The 20,249-nt window shown below is 44.1% G+C and overlaps 1 protein-coding gene across 1 annotated transcript in view; it reads right to left on the bottom strand.

Annotated features, from left to right (window-relative positions):
- MAN1C1 (mannosidase alpha class 1C member 1) overlaps positions 1-20,249 on the bottom strand; it is a 129,348-nt gene that overhangs the window by 107,917 nt on the left and 1,182 nt on the right.

Here is a 20,249-nt window from a genome sequence, read left to right as displayed (position 1 = left end):
ATTTGCTGAAAGCTGGGGCTGCAGCAGAAGATGCTAACTCTGCCTCATCAGAATCGAGGCTCGACCCAAAAAATCTCAGCCAACTTCAGCTGAGGGCTGTCTCTTTGGGAGGCCGCTGCCCGAAAGGCGCACAGACAGATGGGGGCATAGCAGGGGGCCAAGATGGCCCTGGCAGAGCCGGAGAAAACAGATCCATCTCTCCTTTGACCAGCGGCTGGGGAGAGAGAAAGCCACCTGCATAAGAATCAGCCATGACTCTGATCCTGTCCCAGGTTCTTAGCACCTCGTGACCCCAAGACTATCATCTGTTCTAACAAAGAGAATGTAGGAAAAAAGTAGCACCAGTATCAGCTAGCTTCCCCCAGAAGTGGAACACACTACAAAGAACGCTGAATCTAGAGCCAGAAGTCTCAGGTGTGTGTCCTAGTTCTGTCTCTTCCTAACCATGGCACTTTGAAAGCTACTCTTTTTCTAAGCCTCAACCTGTAAACTGGGAATATGCTCCCTGATTACCTGATGCTGCAAGGAGGCAGAGCGTGTACAAGCATCACTACTAACCTGCAATGCTGTAAACACAACACTGTCTGTAAGGTGGCACTGACCTGGCCCACGTATCTCGAAGGAGCCCGGCTAGAGGAGGGCTGGGCTCCCAGAACATGTGCAAGGATTCTGGTGAGGCCGAGTTAGCAGCTTCTGCTGTACATGCTTCCCGACCACCTGAAGCCTGCTGTGGTTTATGGTGGCCCGACTCCAGGTCTCCTCAGAGCTGGCACAGCAAGGGATGCGAGGACAGCCCCATAGCGGCTGCCCCAGCCCGAGTCTCTGATGTCGGCCTTTCCTGTCTCCCCCAGTCCCACACCTGCCCGAGGTCCCAAGCACTCAGGTCAGTACAGCACTCAGAAGGCCTGAGGGGTGACAGTGTGTATGCATTTAATTCACGCATACTCAGCTCTTCCTGTCTGCCACCCAGTCTCTTGCTTCTCCCCATTACCCTTTTCCCACTCAAACTAGACCTTGGCCTCTGCTGCTCCCGGGAAAGAGAAGCCACCACTGAAAAGCAAACTTTTGGCTTTTGAGCTTCCGAGGACCTGGATCCTAGCAATGAGAGATTTAGCAGGATAGTTCTGACCACACACTATTTCACCTCGCGTGCTTAATTTGGAACCGAACCCCAGGTATGGGGCAATCAGTTGCCTCAGCCTCAGGAAAGGAGTGTTGTTTCGGGGTAAGACATGGCACCTCCATACTGGAGCCCAGGGAAGTATTCCCATCCCCCATCAGTGTGCCTTCCCCCTGCCCCCATCAGCCTAATCTGTGGGTAGGGCTTGGACCTGCCTCCTGCGCCTCCTCCTGGTAACCAGTCTTCCGTAGGGTGAGGCCACCATCCCAGGCTGGGGGTCTAACACCTCACACCGCAGACACTACCTGGTCCAGCCCTCCCAAGCCCACCAGGTGGCCCTTCCACTACTCAAGTCGCCGGCATCTACACTTCCCGTCACACACTCCCACTACACCGGACAGGTTCAATGACCCTGAGGGCTGCACCCTGGACTGCCCAGCTGCCTTGTGGGGAACCGGAGTTCCCTTCCTGCTCACTCCTGACGCCGCGGGGCCCAGCTACCCTACACTGACAATTATTTTGGTTCATGCCAGTGGAGCTGGCACACTTGGCTACAAAAGTCACCACCACCTGTCATACTGATGAGAACATAAGACGGTGCAGCCGATGTGGAAGTCCGGCAGCTCCTCAGTAAGTTAAACATAGAATTACCATGCGTCCCAGCAAGTCCACTCCTCGGTACATACCCACAGGATTAAAAACGTATGTCTACCCCAAAAAGGATACACAAAAGCTCACAGCAGCATTACTCATAATAGCCGAAAGGTAGAAATGTCCCAAATGTCCATCAACAGGTGAATGGATTAAGAAAATGTGATATATTCATGCAATGGAATATTATTCAGGCATAAAAAGAAACGAAACTGACACATACTATAACATGGATGAACCCTGACAATGTCATACGGCCACATATTATATGATTCCATGTTTGTAAAATACCCAGATAAGAAAAATCCATAAAGACAGAAGCAGATTGGCAGCTGCCAGGGGCTGAGGAGTGGGGGATGGGGTGCAGGGTTTCCGTTTGGAGTAATGAGAAGTTCTGGAACCAGACAGTGGCGATGGAAAATTAACATCATGAATGTACTTAATGTTACTGAATTTCACACTTTTCAGAAGTTAAAATAAATTTCACGTTATGCATATTTTACCCACAAATTTTATTAAAAGTCACCATGTCATAGAGCAGTCTTTGCAGCCTTAGCTCATGTGAGTTTTTGAAGTCTCAGGAGCCCAGGGCTGGAGAGGGGGCGCCGGCTCAGGACAGATGGTCCTGGCCCAGAGGAGGACAGCACAGCAGGCAAATACAGAGTCAAGAAGTCAGACACTTTTTGGTAGGACTGCTACAAGGTCTTCTGCCAACATAATAAACACTGTGAGGACCGGCATGGACGAAGGAACAGGCACTCATCTTAGCTTCCAGCATCTCTCTGAGGAGGCTGAGCCATTCCACAGGCCGTTGTTGAAAACAGTGACCACAGGGAAGCACGCCACCACACACTTTTCAGCTCTGCGATGAGAAACTGGAACTGACTACAGTGGCCGCATCTCACCTGCTACCCCAGAGGCTGAGCAGACTTACGTATTCAGACTTCAGGATGCTCAAACCACTACAGAAACAGAATGACCTGGACAGAAAAAGCCAAGACTCCCTGGTTCCCATAGGACAGGGGCTACTTTGGCACCAGACCTTTCAGGATTTCTTCTAGACATGCGGCTCAGCTGAGGAGCCTGTTTTCGATCCCAGCCTGGGGCCAGAAAACAGAGCAGCTTCCGCAGCACTGGTGAGGGCTCAGACCTCAGCAGAAAGGTTGTTAGAGTGGCCAGGTGAGAATGCCACTTAGACATTCCTTAGACGGCAGTTTCAACAGGGACTCTGCCAAATGACCCTCCCTTCAATGGTCAGAGGCTTGGTTTCCAGAGAATACTCTCACTGGAGTGGAGGATTCTGGCCACAAGCCGAGAAGAATGTGGTGGTGTCTATTTGCCCACTGCCTGCTGTGGTCACTGGGAAAAGACAAAATGTGTCTTCACCACCCCACAATTTCTTCCTCTCCTTGACAGTAGTGAAGATTAAACGATGCCTCTTCTTTCATTGATGAAGGAGCTGGCCGGTGAATCTTTAGTGAGTGGCCGGGCCGGAGATGCACACACCCATTTACAGGAAGGAGGCGGAGTCAGGGCTCTGCGTATTCTGTTGGCACGAGGAGTAAGCTACAAGGCTGAGCTCACGCAGCATCAGGCCAGCAGAAGAGTCACACACTGCACAGGCTGGCTCCCGGGCTCTCGGTCAGAAGTCCAAAGGCAGACAGCTCCGAGCACCCAGCTCGTAACAGAGGTCCGACGTATACCAGGTGGGTCCTGGTATTCCATCAGGCAACAAAGGGGAGAAACAGATCCTCTAATCCCTGATGACAGCACAGCGGCAAAGTTGAGGGTCTGTGGCCAGTGCAGTCAGGCCTCTGAGGCTGGAAGGGGGTGAGAAGGAGAGGAAACTAGGGGCAGGCCAGGCCCCTGAGGAGAGACACTGGGCTTCAAGCCTGCACAAGAGCTGCTCCCCGGGCTCCATGGGCAAGCAGGTGCGGCAGAGCCAGCAGGTAAAAGGAAAAAGGAGAGCGGACACAGTTTGCTTGGTCCCTCTGCAGACTTCTCCGCAAATCTCTGTCTCTTCTTTGTCCCGTAGGCTCTGAGCCCTGTGCCTTTCAGTCCAGGTTTTCTTCGAATGGCTTTGTGCTCAAGACCTCAAACCCTGGAACGTCACACGATGACTTCTAAATCTGCGTCTCACATGCCATCACCCCAACCAATACCAAACGGTATTTCCAACCACCTAGATTTCACAAGCTTATCATTTTTATCAGGTCTAGAATTCAACTCTCCTCTCCCTTCCTAGATTTCTCACCGCCCTCACTTCCTAACGTCCCCGTCTCCCCCAGGTACAAACCTCTGTCATTCCGTAGCTCCCCTCCCACACCCACACCTATGACACCTCCCCAGACCCGGCACATGCTGCTCCTTGCGTTTCTGCACATTTGCCTGAAATGCCATCCTTTCCCCCAAGCTCACATCAAGCTGACACGACTCCCCAGCCCTTTGTTCACCCCTTTATTTGGGCACCTCCACGGTGTTACAGCTGTGTACACGTCTGTTGCACCCCGACACGTCTATTGCTGTCCCCATTGAGGGCAGAAGCCTCATCTTTGCATCCTCAGCGTCTAGGGCGTTGCCTGACGTGCAGCAAGAACAAGGTAAATGCTCTGGAAAAGTTGAAATGGAACAAAACAGATAAGCAGCAGGTTGTTAATATTCCTCTCACTGTGTATCAGTTCAACTACATTATTTCATAAAGTCCGGTTTGGACCTGCTTGATAACTAGATTTCCAACGTGAATCAGCTCTGCCAATTCTGGCAGTCACGTGAAGGCAGTTCCTAGAACAAAAATGATGGGGGGACAAAAACAGCAGCTAAAAGGAGGTAGGACTGAAGATGCATCAAGACAAAATGAGGGGAGAGGAGGTCAGGTCCGGTAAAGCCCCACACCTTCTCCAGCCTAAGGACTGGCATCCACCTGGGAGAACTGGCAGAGATGGACCCTTGCAGAAATGCTTCAGCATCTAATTAAACATTTGAGATTCCACTGCACACGGGAAGGAAATCCACGTCCCCCACGGAACCCTGACAAATGAGTCATTTCCAACCAATCTATCACCATAGCATCTGGGTACCTCAGGAAGATGAATATAAGACCAATACATAAATGAAAACCAATATACAAACAATAGTCTCCCCACACAGGCCTCCAGGAAGCCGCAGCTACAGCCATCTGCCAAGCTCCATCCTCGTCACTGCTTTCTGCAGCCAGAGGCCTCTGAGTAAGCACGTTTCAGTATACGATTTAACAACAGAAGGAAATTTCTCCTCTGAAGTCTGACTCTCCATTAATGCTCACGATGCTTTGAAGCTGGAATGAAATAAGTTCAGGATAAAACGGACTTGTTCTAATGCCACATCAGCCAAAGAATTTGCTAGAAAACGTTGGGACAGAATGAAGCAAGATTGCAACTTGGCACCGGTTGAAAATTCAAAGGTTTCTCGCATGGAAACAGCTCTCGAGGGGACCATCGCTACGCTGCGGGGAGGACACTCACATTACCCCACGGTGTGTTCTCACCTCCTGCAGCTTCCCTCGGAAGTGGCCTGGCTAGATTTGATCTGATCAACCCAGGACAGCGGTTTTCAGGTTAAGGCACATTCAGCACCTGGCAAAGTGGATGATATGAAATTGCAGACATTTCTGCCATGGGTTTGAACACCTGGGATTAGGTTTGGCTCGTCCACTTCTTCACTATCTCCTTTTCCCTGAGCATCTGTTATTGGACGTTGAGGCCCAAGCAGCAATGTGGAAAGGCTGCTCTGTTGGCTGGAAAATGGCAGAGGCAGCCACAGGAGGGAGGCCCATGGCCTTCTGGGAAATCTACTTCTGGGCAAGCAACTATTTTCATTTCAGAAGTTTATGTCCCACCTGCTTCCCCAAATAAAAGATTTAGGTGGGATGGCAAATATTTATGCAGCTGACCAATGTTTCCCACCATCTATACATCCGTGTGTGGTGGGAAGTGATTCAGACACATGACAATGCTACGCTATGAAATTTCTTAAAGCCAGAGATTTATCTTTACTATTCCTCCAGCTCAGATAGCCTTCAGTGTATAACAGAGGTTCAACAGATAGTTGGCGTTGTCGATAGTTTTTGTCACAGTTTTAATAAATTCATGGCTTCTTTTGATCATGTTAACAGGATATGCTCTTAACTCTGGAAAAACTCAGTTTTAATTGAGTCTTTTCCCCAGTTCATTTTTTTTCTTATCTGATCCTGGTCTAGGTCTTAATAAATACAGAAAATTCCCACTCTCTTCCATAAGTGGGTAAAAGGGAAATCTAGCCAGAAAGGAGATATAGCCTAGGTAAAGACAAAACTGCCACAGATTAGCTCTAAAGCATGGCTGCATGTCAGAACCACGGAAGTTTTTGAAAATCCCAATGCTTAAGATATACCCCAGACCAATTAAATCAGGGAGAGGAAGTCTCTGGGGGAAGAACTTAAGTGTCAGTATTTACTAATATCCTCTGGGGTTCCAGATTCCAATAAAGGTTAGAATACCCGTTCTAAAGATTCATGAGACCAGTTCTTTTGCATACGTACCAAGATGATGACAATTTCTACTTTATTCCATCCCAAAGTGAAAACTCTTCCTCTAAATTATCACCCATGAGTTTTCAGATGATGTGATAGAAAGAACATCAGCCTAAGCAGGAGATGTGGTTTAAGTCAGTGCATTACAATTTAAACTGCCAGAGCCTGGAGCTGGTCACTGCCTCTGCAGGGTCTCCGTTCTCTCAGCTATAAAACGGAATTATTGTTGGCATCAGCTAAAATCTTAAAGGGAAGCTAGTGCTCTACTATAAATACCACAAACACTAGGAATTATTGATCTGATCTGTCTATGAGGGGTGGGCATCAGCCTAGTCCAGCCCCTGCACCCTCCAAAGCAGACCCTGGCCCCCTGGGGACGCTCCCTGGGGATGCTCCCTGGGGATTTAAAAGACAATGGGTGGTACAGAGGCCAGAGAGTCAGAAACCCTTTTTCTAACTTGCAAGACTTCAAATTCCAGGGCTGACAAATTGGAATTCTACTCCCACTGGTGCCAAGTTTAAGAGCACTTTACTCACAGGACAGAGAATCTTCTTATGCTTTAATCTAATCCAGTGCCTAATCACAGGAAATGTCTATGTTGTTGGTCTCTGTCAGCCCCATCTGGACTGACGCCACCCTGGTACCATTCTTAGCTACTCAAGAATCGATAATCAGACACAGACCCCCTAGCACTATAATAGGGAGGCTACTACACAATGCCACCTTTGAGAAACATCAGTGTGAAGTCTCTACCCCTTATACAATATTGTACACCCAGGAAGGCCTGTATCTGAAACTGCTAGAAGTCTCTAGACTGAGCTTCTATTTTTCTGTCAAAACATGAACCTTTGTGGGGCAGCCGGATGGCTCAGTTGGTTAGAGCAGAGCTCTGAACAACAGGGTTGCTGGTTCGATTCCCACAGGGCCAGTGAGCTGCGCCCTCCATAACTAGATTGAAGACAACGAGCTGCTGCTGAGCTGCTGGAGGGGTGGCCAGATGGCTCAGTTGGTTAGAGCGTGAGCCCTCAACAACAAGGTTGCCAGTTCATTCCCGTATAGGATGGTGGGCTGTGCCCCCTGCAACTAAAGAATGAAACCGGCGACTGGACTTGGAGCTGAGCTGCGCCCTCCACAACTAGATTGAAGGACAACGACTTGGAACTGATGGGCCCTGGAGAAACACAGTGTCCCCCAATATTCCCAATGAAATTTATTAAAAAATAAAACAAGCATGAACCTTTGTCTATAGAGGGTTTCTTTATATCATAAAGTAGCAAAATTGATTATGTTTAATAGGCTGTTCTCTAAAAGGTCCAGTTCTAAAAACAAGAAACTAAAGTCTTTTTTTCCGTGATTAAACCAAGGGGCAGCTGGTTAGCTCAGTTGGTTAGAGCACGAGCTCTCAACAGCAAGGTCACCAGCTCAATTCCCACATGGGATGGTGGGCTGCGCCCCCTGCAATTAAAGATTGAAAACAGCAACTGGACTTGGAGGTGAGCTGAGCTGCGCCCTCCACAACTAGATTGAAGGACAACTTGAAGCTGATGGGTCCTGGAAAAAACACAGTTACCCAATAAAATTAAAAAAACAAAACAAAAAAACAAAAACAAAACAAGACTACTCCAGAACTCTCTAAGGTATATGACAGACTTGGAGAATGACTTCTGAGAGAGTTGGAAAGGAGGAAGATTTGCTGATTTAGGTCAAGAACACAAGTACAGAAAAACAAAAAAAAAAAAAAAAAAGTGCCAAAAAAGTGCCAAAATGTCTTCCTAGGAGATCGACATTTACTTGGCAATGTTTAGGTGTAACCTCCGAAAAGCTCATTCCAGGAGTGAAAATGGGTGAGAAGGATCTTACATAAGAGATGTATAACTTTTATTCAACACCCACCCACATACCCCAGAGACCAATACAATTAAAGGTAGCCTTTTCAATAAGATACTACATTTACTTCATTCTGAACTTTCCTGAATGAGGGGAAAGAAGAGATCAGATCTCACAGATGCACCTTGGAAATCCTTCACTCATGTATATTTATCTTCTTTCTGATCAGTAATTCTGAAATTTGACCTACACAACAGTTTGACCTACACAACAGTTTGACCTACACAACAGTTCTACTTCTTTCTTTTAATGTGGGGATTTACAAACCAAGTTTTAAAAAGTAGTCATTAGACTTAAGGTAAGAAGCCAAAGAAAATATTAGACAGGTTAAAAAGTCCTAGGAGGAAAGTCACACTAATGGAGGCTGCTGGAACATCACAAATACCAACAAACATATTTTTGCTAACATCTAAAAGCAGACAAGCAAAAAATGTACAAATAATTTAAGATGGCATCAACCAGAAATTAGGATCCCTTTTGAGAACTCTTGTTTCTATTCAGGGTATGGTTTCAACACAAAATTATATTTCATGCATCCAATACCAATTACCAAGAATGAATAAGAATCTTTAAATATCTAAACTACACTAAAACATGTACGTTAAAGTTCATGCACTTGATTCAGGAGTCTTTAGAGACCTACTCAAAATCTGCTTATTTGTACTTTACATATAACACTAACAAGCTAGATTGAATGATTTCCTAGCCAACTGCAGGTTAGAAAATAACAAAATAGGAAAAGTAGAGAATAAAGCAGCCTGAAGTAGGTATCCTGACAGCTAAAAGCAGTGACAGCTGACAGCCTAACAGAAAGGGGAAGAAAAACTGCTTAAAAGCAGACAAATCTAGAATCTCAAAAAAGTAATATTCACAATGTTTGTCATAAAATTTAAAAAATGAGTAGACACATGTAGGAAAATGTGAGCCATAACCAGGAAATAAACAATCAACAAGGACAGATCCAATGATGACAAAGATGTTGGAAAAAGCAAACAAAGACTTTCTGAAAAGCTATTATAAATATGCCTTAGGGTTTAAAGGAAAATATGAAAAAAATGAGTAAGCAGATAGGAAATATTGGAGAAACAAAAACAATGAAAAAAGGACCAAGTTAAAATTCTAGAAGTAAAAAAAAATATCTGAAATAAAAAATTCATTGGTGGGCTTAATGACAGACTGGACACACAGAAGAAAAGTTTAGTGAATTTGAAGATGGATTAATATAAATTATCCACACCAAAGCATAGAGAGAAAGACTGAAGAATAAATGAACAGAGACTCAGTGACTTCTAGGAAAATATCAGGCAATCTAACTTATATGTAACTGGAGCTCTAAATGAAAAGGAGACAGATTGGAGTAGAAAAAATATTAAAGAAATATGGGCAAAATTTTTACAAACTTGAAAAAGATATCAACACAAGAAGCTTAACAAACCGCAAGAAGGATAAACAATGATATCCACACCTTGGTACAGCAAGTCAAATAACTGAAAACTAAAGATAAAGATAAAATCTTAATAGCATCCAAAGGGAGGGGGAAAACATTATATTCAAGGGAATATATCCTAACCTCTCATCAGAAACAATGCAAGGTACAAGTAAACGGGTCTTTCACGGAAAGAAAGGAACAAAGTCAACTTAAAATTCTATATAGCAAAAATATCCTTTTAAAATGAAGGCAAAATAGAGACATTTGCAGAAAAACAAAGCTGCAAGAATTTGTTACCAGCAGACCTGCACTGGAAGAAATGTTAAGCTCTTTTTCAGGCTGAAAGGAAAATGATACTACACAGAAACTCGGACACACAAGAAGGAATGAAGAACACTATACATGATAAACACATGGGTGAATAATAAGACTCTAATTTATTAATTTCTTTAAGAAAATTGACTGTTTAAAGCAAAAATAATACCAATGTATTATGAGGTTTATAACATATGTGGAAGCAAAATATATAACTACAATAGAATAAAGTTTAAAAGAGGGTAAGTGGACATAGGCAGATCGTCAGACTAGATAAAGAAATTTTTTTAAAAAGAGAGAAAATTAAGCCCAAAATAAGAAAGAAGGAAATAAAGAGTTAAAAATAGATATTAAAACAAGATCAAAAGTTGGTTCTTAGAAAAGATCAGTAAAATTGATAAACTACTAACTAAACTACTTTTAAGAATGACACAGAGAAACCCGTTACCAATATTGGGAATAAAAGAGGGAACACCACTACAGATCCTACTAACATTAAAAGGAAAATGAGAATGGTGAAAACAATGTTATTCCAATAAATTCCACAACTTGGATGAAATAGGCAAATTCCTTGAAAGTGAAATTGACAAAGCCAACACAAGAAATAGGAATTCTGAATAGCCTTATGTCTGTTGAATTAATAATTTAAAACCACACACACACACTAAACACACACACACACACACACACACATACACACTCACTCACACAACACAAATCCTCTAGGCCTAGATGGCTTTAGTGGTGAATTCTAGCAAATATTTAAGAGACAATATTAGTGTTCTACAAACTTCTTCAGAAAATAGAGAACACTTTTCAGTTTACTCTCTCAGGCCAACATAATGCTGCACCAAAAATCAGACAAAGGCTTCACAAGAAAAGTATAGACCAAAATCCCTCATAAACACAGATGTGAAAATTCTTAATGCTATATTAAAAAATCAAATGCATGTCTGGTTTAACATTTTTGAAAATCAGTATGATTCACCACACTGAGAGATTTCAAGAAGAAAACCGTATGATGATCATTCCCATAGATGCAGGAAAAAGTATGTGACAAAGTTCAATCCCATTCCTAATAAAAACTCTCAGCAAACTAGGAATAGAACAGAACTTCCTCAACCTGATACAAGACATCTACCAAAACCTTCCCCTACTGGCGCGGATGTGGAGAAAAGGGAACGCTTGTGCACTATTGGTGGGATTGCAGATTGGTGCAGCCACTATGGAAAACAGTATGGAGATATCTCAAAAATCTGAAAATGGAACTACCTTATGATCCAGCAATTCCACTCCTAGGTATCTATCCGGAGAAATCCAAAACTCTAATTCAAAAAGCTTTATGCACTCCTATGTTTATTGCAGCACTATACACAATATCCAAGACATGGAAACAACCGAAATGCCCATCGACAGATGACTGGATTAAGAAATTGTGGTACATTTATACAATGGAGTACTACGCAGCCATAAAGAAGAAAGAAATCTTACCATTTGCAACAACATGGATGGACCTAGAGAACATTATGTTAAGTGAAATAAGTCAGACAGAGAAAGACAAATACCATATGATCTCACTTATATGTGGAATCTAAAGAAAAGAATAAGTGAATGAACTAATCAGAAACAGTTTTGGAGACAGAGGAAAAACTGAGGGTTGCTAGATGGGAGGGGGCGTGGGGATAAGGGGGAAAGTGAGGGGAGTAGAAAACAGTCGGTAGCCACAAGATTGTCATGGGGTTTTGAAAATTAATTTGGGGAATGTAATCAATAATGTTGTAAATATTTTGTAGGGTATCTGATGGACATTTGTCTCATTAGGGAGACCACCTCAGGGATGATGTAGATGCCTGATCACTGCACTGTACACCTGAGCTGAAGCTGAACAATAATGAATGTCAACTACAATTGTGTATATATATATATATATGTACAAGAAGTGGAGTACAGCATTAGGAATAGAGACAGTGGAAATGTAATGGCTCTGTGCGATGTCAGAGGGGTAGTGGATGGGGGTAGGGGGGTTCACACAGTGTGAGGGATATAAATGATAAACGTCTAACGTCTAAGTATTACTTTGATTTGTGCACCTGAAACTAATAAATAAATAAATAAAGGGGGGAAAAACCTTCCCCTAACATCATACTTAGTGGTGAAAGACAATGCTTTCCCTTGGTATCAAAAACAAGGCAAAGATGTCAGTTCTTATCACTTCTATTTAACATTGAACTGGAAGACTAGCCAGTGCAACCAAGCAAGAAAAAGAAATAAAAGGCATAGCCATTGGAAAGAAAGAAGTAAAACAATCTTGACTCATAGACAACATGACTGTATGCCTAAAAGACCCTAAAAAGTTTACAGAAAAAAATTAATAAATGAATTAAATAAGGTCACACAATACAAGTCAATATTTAAAAAATCTATGTACTTCTAGGTAGTAGCAACAAACAATTGAAAAATAACAATTTAAAGAATACCATTTACAATAGCATAAAATATAAAATACTTAGAGATACACTTAATAAAAGATATTCAAGCCCTCTACATTGAAAACTACAAAACATTGTTCAGAGAAATTAAAGGAAATCTAAATCAATAGAAAGAGATATCACAGTCATGGATCAAAGACCCAGTATTGTTAAGATATCAATTCTCCCCAATTTGATTTATAAATTCAAGGAAAATCCAATCAAAATCCCAGCAGGATTTTTCATAGAAACTGATAAGCTTGTTCTCAAATGGCTGCAGAAATGCCAAGGACCTATGATAGTCAAATCCGTTTTGAGAAAGAAGTGCAAAGATGGAGGAATCACACAACCTGTTTTGAAGACTGACTATAAAGCTCCAACATAAAGACAGTATGAACTGGCATAAAGATAAATCAATCGAACAGAAGAGTCCAGAAATAGAACCATATATATATATGGTCAATTAAACTAACATGACATCAAAGCAATTCAATGGGGAAAAGAAAGTTTTTCAACAAACAGTGTGAAGCAACTGGACATCTAAATGTAAAATAATGAACCTCAACCTCTACCACGCACCATTAATTTGAAGTAGACAAGAGACCTAAATGTAAACACTAAAATGATCAAGCTTCTGGAATTAAAAGGAGACTATCTTCATACCTTGGGGTAGGCAAAGATTTTTGTTTTTAAAGTACACACAGAAACCAATAACTATAGAAGGAAATCTGGATACACCGGACTTCATCAAGATTTAAAAATTCTGCTCTCTAAATGCCACCATTAAGAAAATGAAAAGACAAACCACAGAATGGGAGCAAATATCCAGAATATGTAAAGAATTTCTAGAGTTTTACTGAATGATAAATAGCCCATTTTTGTAAACAAAAAAAAGACAAAAGATTTTAACAGACATTTAAAAGGAAGACACAGAAATGGCAAATAAACACATGGAAAGATATTTAATATCAGTAGTTAACACGGAAACAAAACTGCAATGAAGCATCACTACAGATCATGTAGAATGGCTAAACTTCAAAAGGTGGACAATAGCAAGTGTTGAAGATGCAGAACCCTCACACATTGCTGGTCTAACTACGGAAAAAGTGTTTCCAGGGGTGGACGATTAGCAAAGTCGGTTAGAGCATGGTGCTCATAACACCAAGGTTGCCGGTTCGATCCCCACATGGGCCACTGTGAGCTGCTCCCTCCTTAAAAAAACAAGTTTCCGGTTTCTTTTAAAGTTAAACAGCTCTCTCCTCTATAAGCCAGTAATTCTACTACATATTTACACAAAAGAAAGGAAAACATGCTTATACAAAGACTTGTACATAAAATGTTCAGAGTAGCTTTACTCATAATAGCCAAACACTGGAAACAACCAAAAATGTCAACAGCAGGTGAATGCATAAACAAATTGTGGTATATTCATACAACGGAATACATCTTGACCATAAAAAGGAATGAGGTACTAATTCACACCATATGGATGAAAGAAGCCTTGAACACAAAGTAAGAAAATAAAAAAAAAAGAAAAAGAACAAAAACAACAACAAAAAGGCACAGATTGTACTACTCCATTTATTTGGAGTTCTAGAACAGGCAAAACCAATCTCTGGTGACAAAGCAAAACAGTGGTTGGGGGCTGGAGGATGGAGGATTGCTTTGGAAGGAGAAGAGGGGACTTTCTGAGGTGTTGGAAATGCTCCGTATTTTAATAGGGGAGGGGTATATATGGTTTCCTGCATTTGGCAAAACTGAGCGAACTGTGTATTGAATATCTGTGCATTTAACTATATGTAAATTATACTTAAGTAGATGGTACCTGTATCACAGGGTCGTTGTAAATAAAACAAGACAAAAACACAAGGGATAGGGCTTGTGAGACCAACGGTCTCCTCTATATGCCTCATCAGGCCCTGTAGAACACGGCTGCATTTTAGGGTGATGACCACCGAGTCATGGCAGAGGTAGAAGGAGGGGCGAAAAATCTCCTATTATTCAGCTACTGAAAATGGTTGTTTAGTGAAAACTGCCCAGAAGTTTCCACCTGTAGAGCAGCTGACTCCCAGAGCACGCCAAATAAAAGCAGAATTATGGTTATCTTTTAAGGAGCACACTAATCAGTACGCCAAAGTTTCTTCTGTAAAAGTTACCACTAACAGTACTGCACTAAAACAGACGGACAACTGCCCTGGTCTTTAATTAATGAAAATTCAGAGTTAAGAGACACACTCAGACTCTCTGGTAGTAAGAGCTGGTCTGCCTGCCCGCCTGCTGAGTTTGGGGAGCTCACAATCCAAATCTTAGAAAACATCTTTCCTTCTCAGGGGAGGAAACACCTACAACTGGGCTACCACACTGAGGCCACAGCCTGTCACTATGGTCTCTGTGGCTTTTAGTCTCTTTGGGGATAGAGACACCAAGAAACAAGTCTGGTTTACAGTGAATCTCTGCATTTAAGAGAACCAAAACTATGCTACCTCAGCTATTAACCAGCTCCCAGAGCCTAATGGGGGTGAAGGAGAGAAGGGGAGGGGAACTTAGGTCCCGAGTCCTAAGAGTTCTTTGAGGAGTCTCCAATTTGTTTCTTACCGTCATCTGCCATGACAATACAGAGCTAAGAAAGTCTGTTGTTTCTTTTCCCCAAATCACGCAAACCCTTGTGCATAAGGCCGTGGCCCCGGGGTAATGGGAAATCCAGAAGCCAGGGGCTCCCTGTTTGAATGAGCCTGGTCTCTTTGGCCTGCAGGTGCACAGAACTAGAATGAAAATAATCCTTGGTTCATGGCATTCATCTTTGTTCCGTGCATGGCCCCTCTTTTCAAGAAATACAATAAATGGTCATGCATTCACCCGAAGCAACCACGCTCCTGAACAGTGTCCATCATTGCCTTGCCAAGGTTTTGCTGAGCTGGCCAACGGAAGCAAGGCAGGGAGAGAATTTCCTAAAGCTCCCACCACCGCCCTTAGCACACACCCCGCTTCGGATGCAGAGGCAGGCACCTTCCCCACGCCAGAGGCAGTACCCCAAGACTGGGTGCCCACCTGGATTACCAAACCGCTTCCCTGCACTGGGCTTTCCAATCTACAAGGGTGATTTATTTTTTTCAATAAGAGAAAAGATGTAAGTCCCTTGGAGCAAAATATGCCTGATATATATCACAATATTTATTTTTGGTGGAGCAATGGATCAGTCTTCGGGGAAAGCTAGAGGAAAGGCATTTCTTGAGCTCGGATGTAAATCAGTCACTCTGAAAACAGCTGGGGAATCCGTATTATTACCCCCCTGCTAACTACACTGTGAAATAAGCTGCCGACTTTTAAAAGTCATTGTACTATTTGTTTCTGGACCTAACACTAGAGACAGAGTTAGGGGTGTGAGGCCGGAGAAGTAACGGCTCCTCGAATGCCCGCACCTAATTCCCCAAAGTAATGGTGCACCTCAAAATGAAAGTAGAGGGGGGTGGGGGTGGGAGATGAGGGTAAGGGGGATCAAATATATGGTGATGGAAGGAGAGCTGACTCCGGGTGGTGAACACACAATGGGATTTATAGATGATGTAATACTGAATTGTACATCTGAAATCTATGTAATTTTACTAACAACTGTCACCCCAATAAATTTTTTAAAAAATGAAAGTAGAGATCCACCCAACCTGCGGATGTGTGCTTGTATACCTGGCGGGGACAAGTTCTAAGCTTTCCTTGCAGTACTCAGTTCTAAGGAAGAAGGAAGACGTGCCTGGCTGAGCTTAGGGTATAAGGGTCTCCATACAACCTGTCTGTTATTATAGACCAGTCTTCCTGTCTATATTAAATGTGTCATAAAGCAGGACAAGAGTGAAACTGAAGGACAGGGGGGCAAAAAGATAGTCAATGGACTTGCAACTTAAACAGAGCTCTTCAAAGAAAAGCTATTTAAATCTGAGGTGTTCCTAATATTAATTATCCTGAACATCTCACAGGCTCAGATTCACATGCTACAAAGAACACAAAGCCTTTTAATTTTCCTACCTGCCCCTGGCACTAGCGGCAATAAATCAGATATACAGAGAAACCACACATGACTAACGAACCAGCCCATTAATGGGGAGTAAAGATCATTTGCCACGATGACTTATTCAGACATAGTCACATATCATAACCAGCAGTATCCTGGAGACTTAACACAGCAGGAACGGAAGGCAGGAGCCAGGGTACTCCCTGCCAAGTCGCAGGTACTCCAGGGTGACTCGGGCATTCTCCAGATGCCTGCTATCCAGGCATGAAAGATTTTACTCATGGCTGTCCCCTCCCAACTCCCTTCAAGTTAACTTGCACTTGGAAAATTACTGCAAAGTCTAAAAGGCCTCTCGAGTCACAGAGCTGCTAAGCCCCGAAACCTTGCTGTGGCCCCCTCATCTGAGACTCAGAATTCCAGGTACCCTGGGGAAAAAGGCTCAGCCTCTGCCACCAGCAACCGTAATTGCTAATTTATAGATCTTCACTGTAGCCATTCATTCAATTATCTGAGCTCCAACCAAGTATCAGACCCTACTCTAGCTGCTTGAGCAGATCCATAAACAAAGCAGGAAACAGGCGGGAGTGAGGGAGAGAAAAGAGTCCCCTAAATGCCAGTCTCTTCATTTTACCATGAAAACTGAAGCTCAGGGATAAACAGGAATTTTCCCCTGAGGTCAGAGCTGACAGCGGGGTTCTTAGTGGGAACGCCACTTAAATGGCACGTAAGGGCACTGGGCAGAGCAGATGTGCATGGGGACGACATGCAGCCCATGCCCTTCATGTGGGCTAGGGGCAGCCCCATCCCAACACTGTGTTCTGCTGCCCCAGGCTGCTCAGTTCCCTTTAACAAAAGCTCCCTTCACTGGAAGGGACGACGGAGGTAGGTTCCGGGGGTGACACCAACCATCCTTAGTAGGACCCAGGAGAGTTTGAATCCTTTCCTCAGGATGTAACCCTGACAAGCTCCATACTCCCAACTCTTGTCGTGAGTGAGAAGAGTCTGTTGAACTTGAATCCATAGGAAACTCACCTATAGTCGAGGTCGCTAATAATTTTAACAATAATTTTCTATGTTACAGTCAGATCTGAAAGGGAAGGCTGCTAGCAAGCTGTGTTACATTCTCGCCAACCCCTTTACTCTTCATGATCCCAAGATGAGGGTCTGTCACTGCTCAATCCCATCTCTACAGTTCAATGTTGGTGACAGGAATGGTTAACTTCATCCACTCTATGAATATCTCCTCTTGACTGGTGCTAGGGACACCCCAGTAAGCACCACCGCCATCACCAACAATTGCAACACACCACTGTGCCTGACTTCATGGGGCTAAAACATGTTGAAAGCAGAGCTGGGAAAAGCCCAACTGCTAAGGAGCCCCTGAGCAGACTGACACCCTAGTGAGAGGCCTGGTCTGGAAGCAAGAGTGGATGTGACCGGCCCATTCTCCCCTCCCTCACCCCGTTTGACAGAACCAAAAATAAGGTCCAGGAAAAAGAGGTGGCGGCTTGCCTCAAGTCAAAAAGTTGACCATGGAGCTGAACTGTCAAACCCATGTTCTCTGGGTCTCTGCTTTCTAGCACGGTACCTCCTCTAAGGTGTCGAAACTGCAGTGAGGAGAAATAGTTGGTCCCGGTGGTAGGGCGGTTCCTGCCGCCTGTACACACAGAACAGGCAGCTCCAACCCATCTTATCTTATCAGCCCTCATGCCCATGTCCGGCTCTCAAATCGGAATGTTCATAAATATACTTCGTTGATCTACAGCCCAGGGGTCCAGTCTTCATTCTCTCTCATTTATCACCCTCTCTGACTCTCTCTTGATGTTTACTTTCACTTTAAAAATCTCATCTTATAAGAACAGAGTCCTTCTTATCTGATGCTAGCTCCCCCTCTGCTCCTGGGGTCTAATCAATCCATGTTTGGGAATAAACAAGCCAGAAAGGAAAGCAACGGTCCCTTTTAGGAAAACAGGAACCTTTACAAAATGATCTACCCCTGGGCATGGCACAGAGGTCTACATGAGAAGGAAAGAAAGACATTCTCCAGCAATACGCATATGCACCCCACATCAGGCGGGACTCCAGGGAAGGTAAGTGAGTTAACAGCTAAACCAAAAATTCTGCCCCATATCATTCAGGTTTTTTGGGAGGGTAGAAGTTGGGGGGTTCCAAACTCAAGAAGCCTGAAGAAACAATAGGCTTCAAAACATAGCAGAGTATATACACAGCCCCCTGCATTCTGAGGAGCTTAAGGTCTTCAAGATAGTAAGAGAGGGCTTGTTGAACATCCAATTCAGATATATGCAAGCAGGCCTCCAGCTACTACCGGTGCACATGGAGATGCCAGATAGAAAGATCCAGATATCTGGCAACCAACACAGACCTCTGCCCATCATGTTATTTTACACCCACCTGCAAAGCAGTCTCCACACCTCCCACCACCCCCCAGCTGCTACACCAAGTTACCCCGGCAGCCTTTGCCAGCAAGGGAGGCTGTTTTTGTACAGAGGGCCAGAATCAAGTCCCCACTAGCCAGGCCACCATGACCCCCGACCCCAGGTTTTCAGAAATGGGTCACATATCTAGATGCAAATGCAGAAAGCACCTCTTCATCCTTTGGGGATCCTTTAGAAAATCTACGGTAGCTCTGGAAACCCCACGAAAAACTGCATCCATGCAGTTGATATGTAACTTCACTGGGGGTTGCTGCCCTCTGGGGAGGTCTGAAAGGGCAGAAAGGGCTCAAGTGCTCAGAGGCAGCTTTGAGAAAGGGAGTAGTGGGTGGTCCACGTGAGCATTCAACAACACAGTTTCTTAAGCACAATGATGGCCCTTCCTTAGCTACTGCAAGTTCCACTCTTTAATGAACCTTTGAGATTTCAACAAGAATTTGGAAATTGAGAGCCTGCACACACACACACCAAACAAGGACTCATCTTTGTGACTTCCTGTCTTGATGTCACAAAATGTCCTGTGATTACTAGTTAAGACAGTCTCCAAACAAGGCTTAGCTGAGAAGGGCTGAGTAACAGCAGAGATAAGAAAAGAAGTGGGGGAGGTGGGCGTTGGAAGGGAGGACAGTCCCCATGAGGAGAGAGGTACAGCTAAGCTCTCCTGGGCTCTGAGTAGGTCTTGGCAGGGCAGGTTCTGACCCTCACTGCCTGCTCTCCCTGGAAATCACGGTGGACCTGCTGACTCCTTTGCATCAAACCAAGAAGTCCACACAAAAGCAGCCCTTTCCTCCTGGGTCCACAGTGAGTGGGGAGTATTTTCTGGTTTCTAGGGAGGAGACCCTGGCCCACTGCTAGCCCATGGCCCTCTCGTGGCCCGGGGGTGTCACTGCAGTCCCCTCTGCATTGCTGGGCAAAAACCTCAAGCAGGCAGTCCAAGGTACCAGTAGCAGCTTGGCAACAGTCCTCAAGCCATGGTGAGGCTGTGTTTGCTTTTGATTTCTTAAACTAAGATTCAGACTCAAAGTGGTCTTTCTAAACCCCTCCCTGGTACAATCCCTACAGGGAACAAGTCCAAGACCTGCTTCATTAAGCCAACAACCTCAGCTTCTCTAACATTACCACCACCTTATTGATCACGTCTTCCCGCATCACATGCAATTATGTACAATTGTTCCAAAGCTCAATAGAAACAGTTAGCAAGAAGGCACAACATCCTCTGATTTGTAGGTTGCTGGCTAGATTACAAAAGACTTGCAGGATACCAAATTCCTCCCCTCCCCCCTTGATTTTCGGGTGGCAGATCCTACAGGGGTTTGGGGGAAGTCCAGACTTAAGTACACACAGTGAGAAAGAACATGACCCTCGGCCCTGTGCAA

This window comes from Rhinolophus ferrumequinum, chromosome 9, assembly GCF_004115265.2.
Source record: "Rhinolophus ferrumequinum isolate MPI-CBG mRhiFer1 chromosome 9, mRhiFer1_v1.p, whole genome shotgun sequence".
Lineage (NCBI taxonomy): Eukaryota > Metazoa > Chordata > Mammalia > Chiroptera > Rhinolophidae > Rhinolophus > Rhinolophus ferrumequinum.
Note: the sequence above shows the minus strand (reverse complement) of the source record. Positions and strands in the feature narration are given on the sequence as shown.